At 29.4% G+C, this 22,316-nt stretch overlaps 1 long non-coding RNA gene across 1 annotated transcript in view; it reads left to right on the top strand.

Annotated features, from left to right (window-relative positions):
* The first annotated feature begins 5,537 nt into the window (after positions 1 to 5,537).
* The window catches only part of LOC139425222 (uncharacterized), a 35,279-nt gene continuing 18,500 nt past the window's right edge, over positions 5,538 to 22,316 (top strand). The window contains exon 1 of the long non-coding RNA XR_011636498.1: positions 5,538 to 6,012. This is a non-coding gene — a long non-coding RNA (uncharacterized lncRNA). The remainder of the gene's footprint in view (positions 6,013 to 22,316) is intronic.

Below are 22,316 nucleotides of genomic sequence, written 5' to 3'. Positions count from 1 at the left end.
TTTTCTTAAGCGTTGTAGCTATATAATTTCAAACATCCTCAAGAGCTATAACACATCTGCAGCAGAACTGGATATGAAGACAAAATTGCTGGACAGGAACACTTTAATTGTCCACTAATCTTCAGATTTCCTGCCATGTTTTAAAAAACTTTATTTGTGAAAACCTTCAGCGTGGCGGACAGCTGGCCGCCTTAGGCGGCTAGTAAGAAATAAATAAAGCAGAATAACTGTAAAAATAATTACGGAATTTAGCCAATTCTATTCAATCAGCTGTCTTTTCCAGCTGTAAAAAGTCTATTCGTTATTAGGATATTATACTTAAATTAATGTTTTGAATTCAATAATTGCTGAAAACAAACCAATGATAAAACAGTATTTTGTTTGTTTTTGTATTTAAAAGGAATAAAAGATAAATTTTTTTGAATTACATGAATAAACTTGAACAAAATGACTGTAAAAATAATTTCAAAAGCAGCAAATATTTTTCAGACGTAAGACGCCGAGTCGTAATTAAGATGTTATATCTAAATGTTTGTTCAGAATGGAAAATTAGTAAAAACAGACAGAGGATAGAAAATAATTTTACTTATTTTCAGTTTGACTTTGAACAGACTGGCTATAAAAATTATTCAGAATATAATTAATTAATGTTTTAGAAATGTTGAAAACAAACCAAAGAATAGAATTATTTTAGTTATTTTTTAATTGGGAAGAAATAAAAACTGCACTTTTTCTGGAACTACAAGGATAAGAATGAATTTGAACAGAATGGCTGCCAAAATTGCTCAAAATATGATTATAACCTATACAAATATTTTCCAGCCGTAAAAAGTTTAATCGTTATTAGGATGTTATAGTTAATAAATGTTTTAGAAATGTTGAAATTAAACTAAAGAATATAATTACTTTAGTTACTTCTAATTGGAAAGAAATAAAAAATGCACTTTTTTCTTGAACTACATGAATGAATTTAAGCAGAATGGCTGTAAAAATAATATGATTGAAAATATTCCAATCAACACAAATATTTTCCCGCCGTAAAAAGTTAACCCTGTATTAGGATGTTATAATTAAAAAATATTTTTTAATTAGTTTTAATTGGAAAAAAAATTAAAAGTGCAACTTTTCTTCAGCTACATGAAGGAAATTAAACAGAATGACTGTAAAAATGATTAAAAATATAAATTAAAAATATTAATTATATTAAAAATATAATCCCAACTGATACAAATATTTTCCCTCCTTAAAAAGTCGAATCGTTATTATTAAGTTAGAATAAAATGATGGTTCAGAAATGTTAAAAACAAACCAAAGAAAGGAATTGGTTTAATTAGTTTTTAACTGAAATAAAAAGAGAAAAAATATTTTTTTTGAGCAAGAGGAATGCGTTTGAAAAAAAAATGGCTTTAAAGATAATGGTAGAATTATATTCAATCATGTAAGTAGTTCCCAGTTGTAAAAACGATTTATCGTTTTTGAATACTTTACTTGAACTATTCCTTAAGAACTGAGTAAATTTAAAGGCAAACTTATTAAAAATTAATTAATTATTTTCTAATTAAAAATGAGAGAAAAAATTTAGCCCAAATGAATCAATAAATTTAAAAAACATAACTGCAAAAAAAAAGAAAAAGAAATATGAAAATAAAGTACAGATTCAACTATTTCATTCTATAAAAAAGCAAAATCATTATTAGTTTGACTTAAGATTTAAATGGTAGTTCAGAATTAAATAATTGTTAAAAACAAATTAAAGAAGGAAACTATTTTCCTTTTTTTTTTTTTTAAATTAGAAAAAAAAAAAAATAGAAATTTTTCTTAAATTACAAGAGGGAATTAGAACAGAATAGTTGTAAAAATAATTATAAATGCGTATTCAACTAACGCGAATAATTTCCAGCCTTAAAAAAAAGTGCAATCATTTTAAGACGTCATACTTAAATGATTGTTTAGAATATAGAAACGCGTATTTAAATTAGAAAAGAAACTTATAGCATTCCATTGCAAAATTAGGAAGAAAAAAAAAAGAAGCTAATACTGTAGACTGCATTACAATTGCCCCCGTAAAGGAAGCAGACAACAGGTGTTTCGAACGTCAGTTCCATACATATACTTTCTCTTTTGTTCAGAAAAATGGAGAAAAAAGAACAAAATCAGTTTGTGAAATAGGGGGGCGCTAAATTGCCAAGCATAGCTAACCTTCCAAAAGTATATTGGGTTTTTGGCGAGACCAGCGATTCTGAAAGGAACATGTCGCCATAGAGAATTGCGCCATTAACAGTTCTTTGTAATGATAATTTGCGTAGAAGCTTTTTTTGTTTAAAAAAAGAAGATATTTTTATGCTAATATGTACACTTGATTTCGTTTTATGACAGATGATTTTTAATAAAATGGTATTTCACTGCTATAAATTCTTTTATATGAAGGGAAAAAGCTCATTAGTCTTAATTGGTTTGGAGTTTCAGTCAAGAGGGGAAATGTAACGTGCAAAAATGTAACTGTCGTTTGACAATAAATATCACTTTAAAATTAAATTAATTGTTTAGGTGCAAATTAATTGTTATTGTAAATTGTCATCGTAATTGTTATTGTAACTGCTATTGTAATTGTAAACTATTATTTTATTAAAAACAAAAATCTTTATTTGATTGCATTTCAAAACATATTTTCATTTCGTGTGGCATATTTCATGCTCACTTTAGACAAGTGTTTTTTTTTTAATTTCAATTTTTATACGTCAATATCGTAGTAAGAACTTTGACAATAATTGCTTAAAAACCTTTCAAATTCTCAGAAATTTATTATTTCATGACAATGCTAAAAAATTCCTAACAGGTTTTGTAATATGGTCTATGATCTATGATTTTGTTTGTACTGATTTGTATTTTGATTAGGAATTTGTTTTTAGTAAACTTTTCTTTCGTTCTTTTTTTTTTTTTTTTGGTTAGTTACAAAGCTGTAAGCAGTTATTTTAATTGTATATAATCTATTTTGAAGCTATCGACGCCAATTTTACTGTTTGATTGATACTATATTACGCAGTTATTTATAACAATTATGTATTATTAATTTTTAACTATTGTAGCAGTTGAAAAACAGTAACGTATTAGTTTTCATAAAAAGAAATTCCAAATTATGTGCAACTATTAAGAGAAGCATTTAGCTAAATTTAGTTAACTTTGTTGTTTCATCAGAAGCTCTCACTAACCTGTGGTATCTTACAATACTCTGCAAATCATTTCTACACTGCAAAAATTTCCGGATCAAATTACGATATAAAGTGCCGGTCCTTCGGATGCATCATCCGTAAAATCCATTTTTACTTTAAAATATTACAATAATATTTATTTAATTCGATTGATTGAGTGATTTTACGGTAGTTATTACTGTAAAAATTACGGTATATCAGATTCTTTACCGGCACTCTGAGTGTCGGTATACCTTTCCATAATTTGATCCAAAATTTTTCACAGTCAGGGAATGGTCAAAAATTTAAAATATCTCATTGTCATTTTACATTAAATTTTAAATTTGTTTTTCAGAATATTTTATGAATATTTTTAAACTGAAGTGGGTTTTCTGAACAAGGTGGAGAAAACAACAAGAATCAGCATTTTTTGTTAAAAAAAACTTTGCTAGATTATAATAAAGGGAGTGGTAAAAAAATGTAAAATATCTCATTGTCATTTTACACTAAATTTTAAAAATTTTTTTAGTATATTTTGTGATTTTTTTAAAACCGAAGTGAGTTTTCTGAACAAGATGGAGAAAACAGCAACAATCAACAATGCGGTGAAAACAACAACAATCAACATTTTTTTTAAAAATAAACTTTGCTGAATGTAATTAAGGGAATGGTCAAAAAATTTAAAATATCTCATTGTCATTTAACACTAACTTTTATGCATTTCTTTTTGTATATTTGATGAAATTTTTAAAACTGAAGTTGGTTTTCTGAACAAATCTTTCTATAACATAAAAAAAAGAATAACTATCATTGGATAACATGTTCTTAGTCCTTAATATTATCTTAATAACTAAATATCGATTTCTAAATTTGCCTATTTAATTTAGTCCAAGCCTCTGAAACTTAGATAATTTCATAAATTATTATATATTTTTTTCATATTCTATGAGCCAATAAATTAAACAAAACTTTTACATCATATTTACTTGGATTTTTAATTCAGCAAAATACTGCCATAAAAATATTTATAATTTTTTTTTTAAAATTTACAAAATAAATCAAAACAGTAAAAAAAATTTCCCCCTAAATTCTTATGGAAAGAGTGAATTAATTTGCTTTCAATTGAATTAATTTATGTTTTTTTTTAAAATTTTGCTAATGTTTAAGGAATAGACAAAGATTTTAGGGCAATTATTTGTGTGGTGTGGCTAACGTTTATATAAGAACATTTGTCTGTTTTAGCATTAGGAAAAACTGGCGAATTATTTTTTTTTCAAGCTAATGTAACATCTGCAATTTTTGCATGTTCCCCTTCAATTAAGTTAATATACCTTAGCAAGTATAGTATTTACAACAAGAGTTAATCTTTAAATAACATTTGTTTGGGGGATTAAATTTTAAATGACTTTAAAACACCTTTAAGTACTAAGCTTTAACTTATCTTTATACCGTAAAAAATTCTGGATCAAATTATGGTAAGAGTACCGACACTTAGGGTGCCGGTACAAAACTATCCGGATTGCTTATAGCCGGTCCATTTTTAACGGAACAAAATCTGATAAATATGACAAATATGTTACGGAACTAAAATCAGCTACACCGTAATTTTTATAAAAATAATTACCGAAAATTCACTGTATTAGTCTAACTAAAGAAAGATTACTGTAAAAAACTTTGTTAGCAGATGTCTATTGTTTGTCAATGGGATGAAAGCCTGGAGAGTTTGCCACTCACTCTAAAATAATCAGTTTGCTTTTGATAAAATATTTCTTTATTTTGTTTGGAATTATTTCGAAAAAAAAAAAAGAAATAAACTGTTGGAAATTTCTACTTTCAGATGAGATCTTCTTGTGAATGACGCTGGCCTCATTCTTTCAGACATTATTATTGTTATTTCACTGGTTACTGTTAGTCCTTCGAAAAGAATGCGTGATCCAAACCCGTCATGAGCAAAACATTTTCTTTTCCTAAAATTGAAAATTCCCAAACCTTACCCTTGATTCGATTAAAACATTTTCTCCTGTATTCTGAAGATTCTAACGCTTATCTAGTGTGATCCATCTAGTATTATCTAGTGTGTTATACCTGGACTTATATCTAGTATTACTAACGCTTATCTAGTGTGATCCATCTAGTATTATCTAGTGTGTTATATCTGGACTTATATCTAGTATTACTAACGCTTATCTAGTGTGATCAAAAATGGATTAAATGAATTACGAAAATTGATTAAACATAATAAATTTTAATGATTAGTCAAAATATGAATCCGTGTGGCACAAACGAACAGAGAAGCTGTTCTTCTTCCTCTTCCTTTTATTTTATTTTATTATTTTTTTAAACTAAATACCACCCTTCTTTATCATAAGCTTAACTGAAGTCACAGCTATAGAAAATTACAGGAAAAACTAGCGTTAAATTTGATAATAGTTAAAAAGATATAGTTTCTAATTTGAAAGATGTTTTATCAACGCCCTCCCCCCCCCAAAAAAAATTATAATTGTATTTATTGTACCCCCAAAATTAAGTTCTCTTCCTTCAATAACGGCAGGCATTGAACTTTCGTTCTTCGCCATAGAAGATGCCGGAAGCGTTGCTCATTTATCACATTATCACACAAAGTGAGCACCTGTGAATCAAAGTCACGGAGGCGAGCAACGTTACCCACACCCCACTGCCACAAATACCCGTTCATAAGGTGGGCCATATTCCCACACATCACACAATAGAGAACAGCACACAGAGAAACATCCACTCCCTGAGCGGGATTCGAACCCGCAAGCATCGGCTCCGCAGTCAGGCGGGCTAACCACTCGGCCACCTGGTAAATAAATTGATCTATTTTTAAAATATGCTTTATTATCCATCCAATGCATTTAAAATATGCATTATAAGATTATACAGTCAAACCCCGCTATAGTGAACACGGTTTATAGTGAACTCCCGGAAATAGTGAACGAAATGTTCGGTCCCGTGCCAAAAAAGTGAGGAAGTTGGATATAATGAACTTTTTTCTGTCCTCAACTGATTGTTTTTGGAATAATTTTGAAATTTCTACCTTAAAATAAATACATATACCAGTGTTTAAAATCATCTATAGAGGGTAATCGGGGGTCTGTTTAGAAGAAATTTGGGTCCGTTAACGGACCCTTCACAAAATATCTTTTCATAAAAACGGACCCTTCGCAAAATATTTTAACTTAAAAACGGACCCTTCACAAAATATTTTAACTTAAAAACGGACCTTTCACAAAATGACTTTTCTTTCAATCGGACCCTTCAAAAATTTGTTTATCTTCATTATTATTTTGTTAATCGAATAAACCCTTTACTGGGCAGAAAACGAATGAAGTTTTGTCTTCGGCAGACGATTCTTCCATTATTCGTCCGAAATGAATATTATGCGTTCAGCAGTATAGGCTAAATACTAAATATTTGTATGCTGCATCTCTAATTTAGAAGCAGCAATTGTTGTTTATTTTTTAAAATTTAATTTTTTTAATTATAATTTTACAGTGTTGAGCATAATCTTGTACGTCTTTACAATTTAAAAACTCCTTGAAAAAGTCTTTTTTTTTTGCAATAACGGACCCTATTTGCACAAATTCATAAAGCGGACCCTGCTTGAAAGAATGTGAGTAACTTTTTCAAAATTTCACGAAAAACGGACCTTTCACAAAATGTCTGGACAGACCCCTGGTAATATAGCGATAATCATTTTTTCTTGTTTGCTTCTTTTATATCACTTTCTAATCCCTAAACAGACCAAGCAGATGTTTCCAACTCAGGTAGATGATCCACCTGTAAGGTGTCAGTGGGATCAATATGCGTTTTCTGTCAGAGGGAGGGAATGAGTAATTATTCATTATTGGTGGTCAAAGGGTCGGACACTAATATGTGTTGATAAGGCCCTCATTTCAACTCCTTTTTGCTCTCAGTTCTGTTAAAAAATGTTTGCAAACAAGTTCTCAAATTTAACTATGATGCCCAGTTAACGTAAAACGTTCTACATGGATGATAAAATGTGCATAATCAGAAAAATTGAAAATTAATGTAATCAAGTTGATATTTGCAGGGAATATAAACTATCCGAATCTGCAGTTTGTAACATATGGAAAAATAGGCAATTAATTATTTCTGCTCATGAAAAAAATTTAGATGGCAGAAAAAAGTTGAGAAAAGCAGATCACAAGGCTGTTGAAGCAGCATTACTGAAGTGGTTCACCAATCGAAGAAGCCGCAATCTTCCAGTATCTGCACAAATGTCGATGAATTTGCTAAACGATATTATGAGACTACTTTTATGTGCTCGAATGGCAGGTTAGACAGGTTTAAAAAGCGGAATAACAAAAACTCAGGAAAAATTATCTGAGAGTCAGGAAGTGTTTCCATATCTGATGATGAGGATTGCTCATCAGCTAAAAATTACTATTTTTTTTTGCACGCAAGACGAATGAAACATGATGTAAAATAACAGTAATGAAAAATAACACATTTTTTGCTTCTACATAATATTTCTCAGTCATTTATTTGAATAATGTTTAATAAAAGGGAGGAGTTTGGGAACCATTAGTTAAATTGCCGGCGTAACGGATATAGTGAACTCCCGGTTATAGTGAACCAAAATTTCGGTCCCTTGAAGGTTCACTATAGCCGGGTTTGACTGTATTATCTATTTTTAAAATATGCATTATACATATATTTTTAAAATATGCATGTAAATATGTATTATACCAGTGGTTCCCAACCTGGGGGCGATAGAGCTTCTCAAGGGGGCGATAATCCTTAGGGGGGCGATCAGGGGGCGACGAGTATTCAAAAGATAAAAATTGCTAATAATATTAATAATAAAAGCTATTTGAGATTGAAAATATATATATGAAACCTATGGTTCTGGTGTACACAAAGAATTATGATAGTTAAAAATNCAAAGAACTATGATAGTTAAAAATTAAAAAAAATTCAAGTGCAGGATCGTTTTCGTCATACGTTTTGGTATCGCAGGCGGAAATCTGATAAGTCACTATGCTCCTCTGAGCAATAATACTCTTTCCAGGCGTATTGATGAGATTGCCGCCGACGTTGAATCAAAACTCATCAAATTTCTGAAAGAAGGTAAATTTGCGTTGCAGATTGATGAATCAACTGTGATAGATAACAAAGCTGTTTTAGCTTACGTGAGATTCATAAATGAGAGTAAGGCATACCTGCCAACTCTTCCGGATTTTCCGGAAGATTTTATTTTTATATTTAAAGTGATAGTAAATATATACTATTTTTTCTTTTATAAACTTAATTTTTAAATGATTTTAATCACCACTATTCTTACAAAAATTAAGCACATATATTAATATGCGTTACTATCATGGTTGTCAACTTAAGGTTTCTCAAATACAACGTATTCGTTTGCTTAAAATTGAAATTTTAATTCCATTTTAATACCACTGGGAAAAATGATAATGGAAAGGATTAAAAGTTGGCAGGTATGGTAAGGAGATTAGCGAGGAAATGTTGTTTACAAGAACTTTGAACACAGATACAAAAGGATCGTCGATTTTTAAATTGGTCGAAGATTATTTTGAGGTAAAAGAAATTCCCCTCACAAATGTAAGTGCTTGTGCAACAGATGGTGCTCCAACCAAGTCTGGTTGTCAGATTCTGGTCACCTTAAAAAAGAAGTACCGGAAGTTATCTCACTATTATGTCATTCATCGTCAACTTTTGGCTGCGAAATTTTTTTTATTTCTGGCATCAATAAAATAAAAGCTAATTCTCCTAATAACCGTTTGTTCCGAGAATTTTGCCATGAAAATGATGAAGATTTCGAATTTCTGCTCCTACATACAGCCGTGAGATGGCTTTCAAAAGGAAACTGAGCCGTTTCTTCGAATTGCTGGATTCGGTTACTGAGTTTCTCGACACCACTGATCCTGTTTTAAGTGAGAGTTTGAAGCAACGCAAGTTGGAAACTGCGTACCTCACGGATATTTTTGAAAAAATGAAGGAAATCAACGTAAACTTCAAGGAAATAAAATGAACATTATCAAGGCTAAGGGAATCATATCTTCATTCATCGCCAAGTTTGATATCTACAAGTCAAACATTGGTCGCAAAGAGCTAATGCAATTTCCAACTCTTAAAAAGTGTTCAATGGCAGATATCGAGATTCTCGAAAATAAAATCTTAATTTTTACTGATCACCTTGATCAGTTATGGAATCAAGATTTAAAGATTTGATGAAATTAGAAATTCCGGATTGGATTTGCGATCCTTTCTCTTTTGAAGTTGTGGATAAGCTCACTTCCTCTTTGTAGACTAAGATTTTAGAATTGAAATATGACTGTGAGGCTAAAGTCGTCTTTAAAAAATACGGTTACGAGTTAGCTTGGGTAAAGCTTATGGACACTTATCCACAATTGTGGAAACAAACTGAGCCGCTTCTCATCTCGTTCCCGTCAACATATTTAGTGGAGAGAGGATTTAGTTCTGTCTTCCAGCTGCTCACAAAGCAAAGAGATAGGTTGGACATTTGCTTCAAAGGAGACCCGCGTTTAAATCTGACGAGCATAAAACCTGACATTCAAGCTTTAACTTGAAATACACCAAGCACAGGGCAGTCATTGAAGTGGTAAAAATGTACTTTCTCCCTCTTCATTTTTTTTCCTCAAATTTTAGTTGTTAACGTTCTAACTTTTTCTTGATTACATTAAAATATGAATTTAAAAAAAATTTACTTTTGTTTTGACTATTCCGTTTTAAATATAATTTCTTTTTGAAAAAAAAGATGCACAATTTTTTTTCAATTAATAAAAATGACAGGATAAATGTGCCTCCTTATTTGCATCACAATTTAAATTAAAATCAAATAACATTGCATATATTCAGTGTTTGGTTGCTCACAAGCAACAATGAATGGTTTTTTGAGCAAAAAGAGAGAGGGGCGATATGTGTCAGCCAAACCCAAGAGGGGGGCGATGGTCCACAAAAGGTTGGGAACCACTGTATTATACAATTAAATAAATTAACTTATTTTTTATGCATTAAAAATATTGATTTTTGATCTTAAGATATATTAATACACTATCACAAGGCTTCAATTATGATATCAGACCTAGAATTGGACAATTAGTATATTTAGGTGCATTTTAATTATCCTAATACAGAATGGCAAGGAGTAATTTGGACAAAGTTTTAAACCAAACATTTTTATCGCAAACTCATTTTGGAATATGTTATGCTTCATTGGTGACAAAAGTTCTTGATAAAAATGATGAAACTTCCAAGAGGATTCTGCTCTAATGCTCAAAGCTAAAAGCCCTCTAGAATAGGACAAAGCTATAGTTTATCCTATAATAAGGATTGATTTTGGATCTGAAGAGATCATGTTAAGAGATAAGACTTTAGTTATAATATCAGACGGAGAATTTGGTAGAACGTATATGTTGATAGATTTTAATCATCGTAATATAAAGCGGAAAGAATTAACCTGGACAAAATTTTAAACCAAACATTTTTATCGCAAACTTATTCTGGGATAAATAATGCTTCTTTGGCAGCTAAAGTTCTTAAGGAAATCAATGAATCTTTCGATTGAATTCTGCTCTAATGCATAGAGCTGAAGGCCCTCAAGAATAGTACAAGGTTCATTCTCTTGATTTTCTTGCAGCTTCTTTCTGTTGATTTCTTACGAGAAAAAAAAATGATAAGAAATCAAGAGGAAAGGTTTCGACAGATTTGATTGAAATGGATTTTTTCGATTGGTCTTAGAAACAATAGATTATGCTAAATCTCATAAGACTTTGGCATAACTGAAAAAATTAGTTCGCCAAAAATGGAATAAGATATTAGTAGGTGAGGTACGGCCCACAGCAAGTCGTTTGGTTATGCTATGTTTAGTTTAGCCTTGGTATGTTTAGTTTAGGCAGTAAACACAACTTTGCATTAAGTTGAAAGGTGATCAGTTTGAAAACTTGTAAATATGTTAAAGGAAGAAGTATTTCAAATTCGCTTGGGAGTTTGATTGTGATACTTTAAGAATCCCCAAAATTATAGTGTGTGTGTTTGACAGGTTTAAATACACTGAATGAAATTTAAAATGACAAAAGCCTTAAAAAGTAACGTATTTATAAGTCATGCATCACCATCATAGAACGATCAAAAATATTATTATTATTTTCAAGAGATTTAATGTATAAAAATTTTACCGTTACAGCAATGGATTCTATTGTGCTAAATAATGGAATTTATTAGTTTTATCTGTCTGCTAGTAACAGCCCGCATGCACAGTTATAAGAACTGCTGAAATCTGAGAATAATTTGTTGTTCGGACAGGTGTTTCTGGCATTAAAATACCCGCTTATATAAGAATAATTGTCTCGTAAAAATTATAAAGGAAAGATTGATGCAGCCGTCTTTATAGTGCATAAAAATTATATTGTCTGTGATCATGATGACAGTAATTTAAAACACACTTTCAATTTATTTTACTCATGTGTGTTATTCGTCTGCTCACAATTGATGTGAACAAACCTAAAATAATTTGTGGAAAAATTAAGTTTGCCAATATCTTATTCTTTCCATGAGTGATGATGCTAATAGACCTCCTCTCGATATCGCTCACCAATCCCTGGAATAACTCTGGTTTTTTAAATGAAATAATAAGATAAATAAATGAGAATAAAAGAAAAAAAGATGAAAAAACGAAAGAAGAAGAACATGAAATTAGTAAATATCCTTCATTACTATTAAGGAATTAATGTCACTATTAAAGATACTATTACTAATTTGAAATGCTCAATTTTATGTATTTTTATTACAGCCTCTAAAATGAAACTTTTCTAAAACAAAAGAAAAGAAGGAAAGAAAAAAAAATGCTTCTGTAGATATTATTTGAAGAAAAATTGGATACCGTCATTCGGGGCTACTTTGTGTAGGATTTCGCAGTTTTTGAACTTTGACATGTAAAAAAACTATATTAATTCAAACTTCTTAAAAATTTATCGATATTATATTCATAACTGGACTCAGACGAGTGAATTTGATCAATATTGGCATTATTTGTATGTAATATTTACGAATAATAAGTCAAAACATACCTTGCACAAAGTAGCCCCCAAATGGGGCTACTTTGTGCAGCGATAGGAATTCAGTTTAATAATCATGTTTTTAGTAAAATATTGATATAAAATTGTTAAAAAAGTTAATTGTTGACATTTTTAAAGACAAAAACATCAAGATATGTAAAGATATTAGTTTGAAAATAATTTTCAGCGTTAAAAAACCATTTTTTTTGAAGAATTTTTTCTTAAAAAGAATGTTTATTTCAAAACATTTGAGTTTAAACAAAAGGAAACCATATACATTTTTAAACATTGAAATGGATGAAATTTTAAAAATAATAATTATTACATATTCATTAACATTTATAATATTGTTAAATTTGAACATAACATCCTTGAATGAACATGACAGAACTTGCTCTTCAGTTTCTGTCAAAATCACCTGATGTCCTATAAAATATATTTTTATGTGTTAAATCGTTTGATTAATTCATTAGAAAAATCTTTGTAGAAGAAAAATAATAGTTTACCAGGAAGTTTCACGTGTTTCTTGTGAATTTTATTAGAGATAGTATTTCTGTGGATTTTGTACTTCCGAGAAGCTTCTGCAATCGACATACCACCAGCAACTGCTTGCAAACATTGTTGCAGCTTTTCTAAAGTGTAATCACGGTAGTTTCTCGTTCCAGGTATTTTTTTATAACGTCTGACCATTTTTCTGTCGAAAAAAAAAACGAATGAAACTTTGCACAAAGTAGCCCCAAAGTGCATTTTTTTTCATTTTCCGTTTATTTGTTATTAATTTTCAAATTTTTTTAACGCTAACATGATATAATTGTTTATTAATATATAAATAAAAAATTTTGCACTTACGACAATTGTTTTATCAACGTCTTTGCATTTCACAGCTAAAGTTTCCACGCACACTTTTCGACATCCGACGTCCTCGGAAAGTTGTTGACATTGGATGAACGAAACACACTCTGAGATTGTTTTAAAATTCGAAAAAATGTTTGTAGTAATAGAAGAGACTTCTATCTTCAAATTCCACACATTTTTAACGTGAAATAAACATAATACTGAATAGCAGCACTTGAAAAATGCCAAATTCGAATTTGCACAAAGTAGCCCCCGCTGCACAAAGTAGCCACGAATGACGGTACTGTTAGTTAGAAAGTTTTTATATGTTTATTAACATTAAGTGTATGCAACATACAAAGTTTATTAGCATAAAAACATGCGATTTAATATTAACTGAAAGCCCTTTCTTCGTATGGGATGGAAAAAAAGTAAATAACAAAAAATTGATATTTGTCATTGCAAGAAGTTATTCTCAAAACTGAAAGGAAAATACCAAAAACGATTGTTTTCCACTTTTTTAAAATTCAATTTTTGATTAAATTATTATTATTTGTTGCTCTTAACTGCTGCTTTACGTTAAAAACATTACGCATAAAAATGATGCTTTTGTGAGAGAAATTCGTCAACTTTGTGAAGTTTCATGTTTTTAACTGGATAAAGATAAATTCATAAGTCTTTAAATTTTATTTGTATTTCGAAAATAAGAAAAGCGCGTGGAAATCTGGCTGGAAGTTGATTTTTTTATTAGTGAGAATTCACGAAACTTAAAAATTAAATTATTTTCAAACATGCATAAACATATTCTACTTAAATTAATAAATAGATTTGTTAAAATTCTGAACAAAAAACTATTAACTAGGATTTACTTAAAAAAATATTTAATGTTTTTGCGAAATCTATGAAATACTTTTGGGGATTCTTCAGGTTTCTCAAAACCCAGTCAGGAAATCCTTATTTTATCATTGCTTATAGTTTACTTAAGGTACAGTGAACCACAAGAGACCATAATTTAATCCAATATATCCCTAATCTTATCAATGGATATAAAAATGAAAATGATGTATAAATTTAATTTAAAAATGCTTTTTTAACCTTCTTGACACCGATTTTTACGATTACTTTTAAGTTTTAATTTAAATAAATGGCATGACTGAGTTTATCATTACCAAGAAAAATTTACAGAAGATTATTTAAAATCTTAGCATAAATTTCTGCGCATGAGAGACTCATAAAATAATTTTGCTATAGTTTCAAAAGTTTTTGAGGGGGGGAAAATTTATAAAACGAATTTATCTTTGTTAGTTGATTCCTTGAAAATAAGTATAACAAGCCTGCTTTTTTTAAATTTTTTTTTAATTTTGTTATTTCTCTTTTACCTTTTTTACAAAACTAATCAAATTTACTTCTTTCAGCTTAACAGGCTTAGTTAAAGATAAATTATGCGCACTAACTAATTAAATGGCTTTTTTTAATGGAAATTGTCTTTAAATTAAAATTTAGTGTTACGAAAAAAAAAATTACTAGGAAAAATGATGAAGAAAAACACGTAAAAAAAACTTAATCTAACTTTTCAAACTGACATCTGCATTAAATTCAAATTTTAATTACTGTTTGAAGTTTTTAAAAGTGTTGTTTGTTTAACTATCAATATTTTTTAATAAACGAGTTTCTTCAACAATTAAGAGTTAATTTCAAGATTTTTTAAAAGGTTGCTAATATTGAAACACTGATTTTATTTTTAAAGTATAATTGATGAGGAGTAAATTTAAAATTTCACAAGTAGTTAAAACTGAAATATTATTTTGTATTTATTAGTATTACATTTTTATTATTACTGAATGATTGAGTGATAATTTCTGATAGTGATAATTAATTTTAGCAAAACTAATATTCTTAATTGCAAAAAACGACTTATTTGCTCAACTTTAATTACACCTTTCTTTAGTGTTGAACATAAATGTACATTTTCTATAGGAGCAAAGAAGAAAGAAAAAGCTTTATTTAGCAAAAATTTTCTACAATACATTCCAAGATTTTTAAAGAAAAACTTTTGACATAATTTTTTTCATTCTATTCTGTTGATTCTATTTCTTCATTTTTGTATTCTATATCTTTCTCTATATTATTGATTAATTAATTAATTTTCTTGATATTTTATTTTTTAACATAGCTTTTTCTATTCTGTTCTATCTGTTTTACTTCTTTATTTTAATATTCGATTTCTTCTCCATTTTCATTTACAAACTTATTAATTTTCTTTGTAATAAATTTTTTTTTAATCTTATTACATTACTATATTTAATGTTACTCGGCTATACCTTTGTCGCCTTCAGAAGCTGTAGTTTCTTAAAATCAGCAAAAGTTGAATCGGAAAAAATCATTTGTTAATATTGATTAAATATCGATTAATATCGACAGTTACTGAAAAGGAAACGAAAAAATAGATATAAATATAATAAAATGAACACAATGTACTTCATGAAGATAAACAATTAAGAAAAATTATCTTTTAAAAGTAAATTATTTATTAAAGAAACTAAAATTACAAAAAGTCCTTAAGAACTTATTTTAAGGGGAAAAAAACTTTATGCTTGGATAAAATTTCTGTTGCATTGGATTGTGGCAAGGTTTCCCAAATCTTCCAAATTTGTGGCGTCCCGTAGAAAATTAAAATTTTATGCGGCACTTCAGTATTATAAGGCAGTCGTCAGTATTCTGTCGATGTATCATAGATTGCTGTATAGAACTTGTATATGCATGTTTCATATTTGCAGCCTTAATAAAGAAAATTGAAAATAAGTGCTACGAATTCAAATCATATTTAGAATTCTTTCAACCATTTTGATTTCATTTGAGAGAGCTATAAGTACATGTTGAGTATGAATGCAAGGGGCCCAATCTTTTTTAAACCACTAACATATATTGTATGTGTGATTTGGCTATTCGTATCGTATTAATTCGAATTGTAAACTATAATTCCTGATTAATACAACCAATCGCATTACTTCCTTGACGCCAATTTTAAAAGTTAGTCTTCCTTATGGCAGTAACTGCTAAAGATACAGTTCTTGTACACTTCAGAGACAAAAAACAATTATAACTTTTGCATTTAATATGATATATTACCTCTCTTTATATAAAAATTGCAAGAACCGCTGCCGACGCCTCTATTTTGAATATCAAGTTTGTTACAAGTTGTTTTGAGCAGCAAAAACTTAAAACTTAGAAACTTAACTGCGATGGTGTGTAGAAAAATGTACAGGAAGTATGTTGGAATGGAAAACCTAACATTCGATAGTTAGTTAGAGATTATTTGTTAAACTTGCAGTAAAATATACCCCACCGTCAGCTCTCTGCCGCCCACAGAAATGCAATTATGGAGTAAACATTTGACGATCGTAAGGTCATTTTTATTCGTGAATTTAACGCGAGTTTTTTCTTTATGACAGACCAATTAATTATGAAATTATAATTTGTTCGAAAGTTATTACAGTTTTAAGTCTTTTTTTTTTCAAAATTTCTTCTCACTTTTTATTTTTTATTCTTTTTTTTTTATACATAAATTGACGTTACATTTCGTGCTGCGAAGAAACTTGAAATTATGAAGGGTTGTAGAAAAATGTACAAGGAGTACGATGCAAAATGTATGAACTGACAACTCAAATAGGGTCACTTTTTCCCAGAGAATCCAAATTTGCTATAAGAAATAGAGCTCCATACTTAAACTTTCAAAGTTTTCCCCCTCACCTTGCCCCCAGGATTTCCTGCAGTGAACTGATCATTTAGACACGTTTCCCAACCGATCACCAAAGTCAAGCATCACTGGCTACGGTCAGTGTGCGGGTGGGTGACCACTTGGAGCAGTCTGCGTAAGGACCGAGGGTGTGCGGTATTGGTCCTCGTTAAACTGTTATATCGTAAAGTGTTCGACTTTGGGTGCAGGAAGTCGGGCTACCGAAGCGGGGGTGCCATCCTCTCTGCAGAGGATCAAAATTGTGATGACATGTCTTCGGATCATCCTCAGGGGTGTTTCCCAGATCGTCGCCAATAGCACATCGTGCAACTCTAGTGCGATGTAAATTAACTACAACTACAACAGCAAATTTTTTCTTCTTTAAATTATCAGTTCAAATATCATTAACTGTTAAACTTGCAGTAAGAAGCACATGTGGGAGGAAGATCGAGCAGGCCACAGAAATGCATAGATGCTAAGTTAAAATTTTACATGCTTAAAAAGCCATTTTCATTTATGAACTTAGAATTTTATTTCATAATTTTAATTTGTTTGAAAGTCATTGAAATGATTTTTTTTCGCTTTAAATTCTGATTGTTAGTTTAAAAAACTATAAATAACGGAATAAAAAAAATTTAACATTCTACATGCATTTAGAGAACCATTAACTGATTAACTTGTAATAAAAAAAATATCATGTGAGTCGATCTGCATCTCGCTGAAGTGCAACCATGGAGTTAAAATTTGGCACGTAGAAAAAGCCTTTTTTATGTATAATCTTAAAGCTGTAGCAACTACAGCGCCAAGCAATTGCAGCGCCATCTAACCAGGTAGTAAATGCTCAAACTTTGGACAGAGCGGACGTTTCTTTCAAATTTCTTCTCGTAATTATTCAAATTTATGTTTGCCCGTGTGCTATTTGACATTAATAAAACTATTTGGCACAAAGATAATACCAAATTGAAATCTTAATATTTATATTGAATTTTTAAAAAAATATATAAAAGAGGGATAAAAACATTGATATAAATTTTGGTAACGAGTAAAATTACTTCTCTGGAAATTGTCTTTAAATTAAAANTATATATAAAATGCGGGTAATCGTTCTTCTCATTACAACAATAAACAAAATGTTCTTACATGAAATCATAATAATTATATATTCTATTAACTAAGTGTTCTTTGTTTAGCTTAAAATGTTTTCGCGATATAGCAAAGTACGCAAAAAGTAAAATTAACATTAAGGGGTCCAAACTTTGGAGTGCTCTCCAGACCAAACTATTTGAACCGCAATTTCCAGATTGCTGCTAATCCCTATACTTTGGGGATCAGATATCCGATTCCATGGTAAAAAAGAGCACGCTTATTCAGAAATAGAAAATTTTATATCTGATCTCGTAACCTAAAATGTCGCCTGCACCTATTGATTAACATATTTGAGGTCACCCCCTTGAGCCGTTCAGATAGAGTCCTAGAACGTGAAGATCCGATCATTAGATCCAAAGTTATTCAGGGTTATCCGTTTCTTTCCCCGCACTGTGCATTTTGAAATCTTTATAACCTGTTCAATTTGTCAATGGTGACAAATAATAATTCGCAGAAATGTATTAATTTAAATGAAGAAAACTGGATTATTTTTTCCAAAAATTTATCATAAACGGTAATTTAACATAGTCTTATTCCTGCTAAAAAATTTTAATGCCAAATCTCCCTAAACAAAGGTAAAGCGGATATTTAGAAAACGATTGCAAAATTCTGACTATTCAAAGGCGATAAAAAAAGCAAACAAAACAAAGCTGGTGGATTTTACACGCAATTTATCGTTTGCCTTTTTCTTTCTTTCTTTTTTGTTTTAATCAAATACAGTATGTTGCAGGTTGACGTCAATACAGCATTCGAATTCAGGTGTTTTTTTCCCCTTTTTTAATTTAGGGCAAGTTATATTATGGTTAATAGATTGTTGAAAAGGAAGTAGTCTGCTTATTAATTTTCTTGCGTACGCATTGACAATGTGTCACAGCCAGTTGAATAAATGTTTATTCATTCAAGATGCATACAGATTTCGGAAATTAATGTTTTTTGCTTTTATTAACCATTTTGTTCCAGTTTAATTACTGAGCAGTTAGTTTGCTAAATTCCATGAAATCTTGTTTATTCATTTTAGATTAAGAAATTATAAAAATTTTTGTTTGAAGTAATGTGCATTTTTTCAACATTTAACAGTTCTCTACCATATTATTCGATATTTTAGTTATTAAATATTCTTAAAAGAGAGGGAGAAAGAAAGATAAAAAAATTGTTTGAGAAAGCAATTGTGTTCATACTTAGAAGGCTTACAAAATTACTTTTCTCGTTTCTCGTTACGTTTTCTCATTTCTAATTTAAAACTTTTGTATTTTGATAAATTTTTCTTACATTAAAATATTATCCTTTTTTTTTACGTTATACATTTCTTTAGGTTTGTGAAACCTTGTTTTATTCATTTTGATTGTTAGGTTAGGTTGTATACATCAAAGCGGAAAGGAATTACGTAAATTTTTGAGAAAGCGATTGTTTAATTAGGTGATTTTTAGGATCATTTCATTATTTTCTAGTCATAATTAAATTTTTTAATTAATTTATATTCCAGTTTTATATAAACTTTTTGTTTTAGAACGTGCCATTTTTTTAGATTTGTGAAACATTGTATTTTTTCACTTATATTTTAATTGGTACTTACACTATATTTTAAAATGGAAGAATTTTTTTTTTTCCAGTTGTATAATTAGCGGTATTGAAAATCGTTTGCGGGCGCCCGATCTGTGTGATAAGGTTCTTCTTCGTTCAACCAAACCATGCTTGGGGCAAAGCTTGATTCCCTGGGATAAAGGCTGTGTCTGTTTGATTAGACACATGAATGTCTTCCTCAATTTCAGACCCAAGAAAGCATGCGCATCGTTTGGAGCGAAGAATGCGTCGTGCAGAGGCTGATAATTATTAATATGATATACCTGATTTAAATTACGAAAGTGTAGTTTGCGTACTCATCAGTATTTACTTCTGATGATCAAGAAGGAGGTATCCCAGACAATCGCCTAAAGCTCATTAGTGTAGCTCTAGTGTGACGTTAAGAACCAAACCAAACAAGACAGTATCTAAATTTTCAATTTTTAGCTTATTTGTCGCTGTTAAAAAGAATTCCTATTGTATATGAATAGATTTATTAAAAATGTGAAATAAATGTAAAATCGAATACAGTAGAATAATATGCTACCCAAAAAGGTGTTTGATATGCCTTATTTCATTTATAATACTTAAATTAAAAAATAGAAAAAAGAAACACAGTTTTTTGAGAAAATAATTGTATAAATGGTGACTTCGTATTTTTTTTAATTTTATTTATTAAAAAGAATAGGTACCATCAAAATTACCGCTAAATATACGATGGGGATAATTTTAGTGACGACAAGTTTATTTTAGATATCAAATTATAACAATGTTCCATTTTCCTTGTTCCATGTTCTATTTGAGTTGTTATAATTTTCGTCATCAAGTAAAATTACTTCTTATTCATTACTTATTTATTTCTTATTGAGTCACATAATGTGTACAAATAATTATTTTTCAAATCTGTTGAGTTGCGTATTTCTTCACGATTGACATATATAACAAAATGTTGTTATATAAGGCTAATATAATCGTTTAGTTTGAAATTAAAATGTTCTTTGCTGACCTTTAGGAAAAAAAATAAACAATACTAGGGTTGGTGAGTGGAGCGAGTAGAGGGTGGAGTCTCCTCAAAAGAAAAAGAAAATCTTTAAATATTTTTATTTATTTCAATAATTATAGACGTGAAATCCAAGTTTTAGGTCAAATTAATCTGCTGAATATATGTATTTCGTCGTTTCATTCGTGCTTCATTTTTGACTTTGCGAACTCTTTATTATTTAATAATTTTCATTCCCAATATTACTATGTTGGCAACTTTTTTTTCTAGAATTAATTTTTTTTAAAAACATAAACTTGTTCCTTTTATTTCACCAGAACTATTTAACAAATATAAATTAGAATTTTCAGCCTTATCTCCTATTTCAGCTTCATTTATTACAAAACTCTGGCTTATTCATTGCAGATAAAAAGAAATTACGCATATTCTGTGATTATAATCTAAAAATAATGCTGTTTCTCACGCTGTTGAATTATTCTAACGTTTCCCCCTCCCCCTTTTTATATATATATATATATATCTACCTACTCCTTAAGATAAAGCTGTTCAGAGATCATTTTTCAACCAGCGTAAATATTTATTTCCTAACTGTGAGAAGATAATTTTTATGTTTTATTTTTATCTTTTATTTTTACTCTTTATTTTTTTCATTGAATTTAGGATATTTGCCCATTTTTTTTTTACTCTCGTACGGGTTCACGATTTCTATATAGTTCAAGATTTAAAAGTATCCTAATTTCTACACCAATATTTTCAGTAAATAAATGAAGAAAAATTAAAATAAAACAAATATCAAACAAAAAATACAACAATAAACAAATATTTAGCATTCTTTCTGAAAAACGACGTATTTTGTACATTGCTCGGTAGAAAATAAAAATTTGAAAGTAAACTTTGGAAAATTTCTACAAGCACAACATGAATTCCAATTGGCGTTTTTTTCCTTCCTGTACAAAAATTAAAAATATTTATTATTCTTTCTATTAAGTAGCACAGTTATTCTTTCTTCTTGTAGTAAAAGGTGTTTCGTTGTAGTTAAAGGTGTTTTGAAGAAGCAGCTTCATTAAATAAATTTTTGTCGAATTACTTCTATGAAATTTAGTTTTTGAAACTACCTTGCAGCATTTAACTTTAATAATTTTTATAAGATTACTATTGAATTTCAACTACAAGTTTTTAACGCGTATAATAAGGAAAATATTAAAGGGAAAATAACGTGTATAATAGGGAATATAACCTCGGAAAACTTCTTATAAGGATACCTAACGTCTGATAAGGATGTAAAAAATATTTTTTAAAAATACGCTTGGAGTATTTATATAAGAAATTTATTCTTCGAATTGTTAAATTTCAATGTGAGATTAATATTTTTTTGTTCGGAGCTTAATCCTCAGTCCGTCGTCTTTTTGAGAGAAACTGTTTTTCAGAAAAAAAAGCAAGTTTCCGAGCTCTTTTTTCAATTCTATCTCCTAAATTTATAAAAAATACCTGAATTTGGACATAGCGGCCTTAATAAATTATTGCACTGGTCCTTTTCATAGTTTTAACGCTATCGTTTTATCTCAATATAAAGCAAAAGAAATGTTTTAATTGACATATATAATATATCAGAAGTCTTCGCCAAATGCAAATTTTAGAAATTTTTTGTGACTAATTTTTTTTTCCATGGAAAACTTTTTTTACGATAGTTTGTTTCAGGCTTATATTATTTTGACCCAATTTTAATTGGTTATGATATGTGTGCGGGCCCTACATTCATATATATATAT

Source organism: Parasteatoda tepidariorum, chromosome 3, assembly GCF_043381705.1.
Source record: "Parasteatoda tepidariorum isolate YZ-2023 chromosome 3, CAS_Ptep_4.0, whole genome shotgun sequence".
Classification (NCBI taxonomy): domain Eukaryota; kingdom Metazoa; phylum Arthropoda; class Arachnida; order Araneae; family Theridiidae; genus Parasteatoda; species Parasteatoda tepidariorum.
Note: the sequence above shows the minus strand (reverse complement) of the source record. Positions and strands in the feature narration are given on the sequence as shown.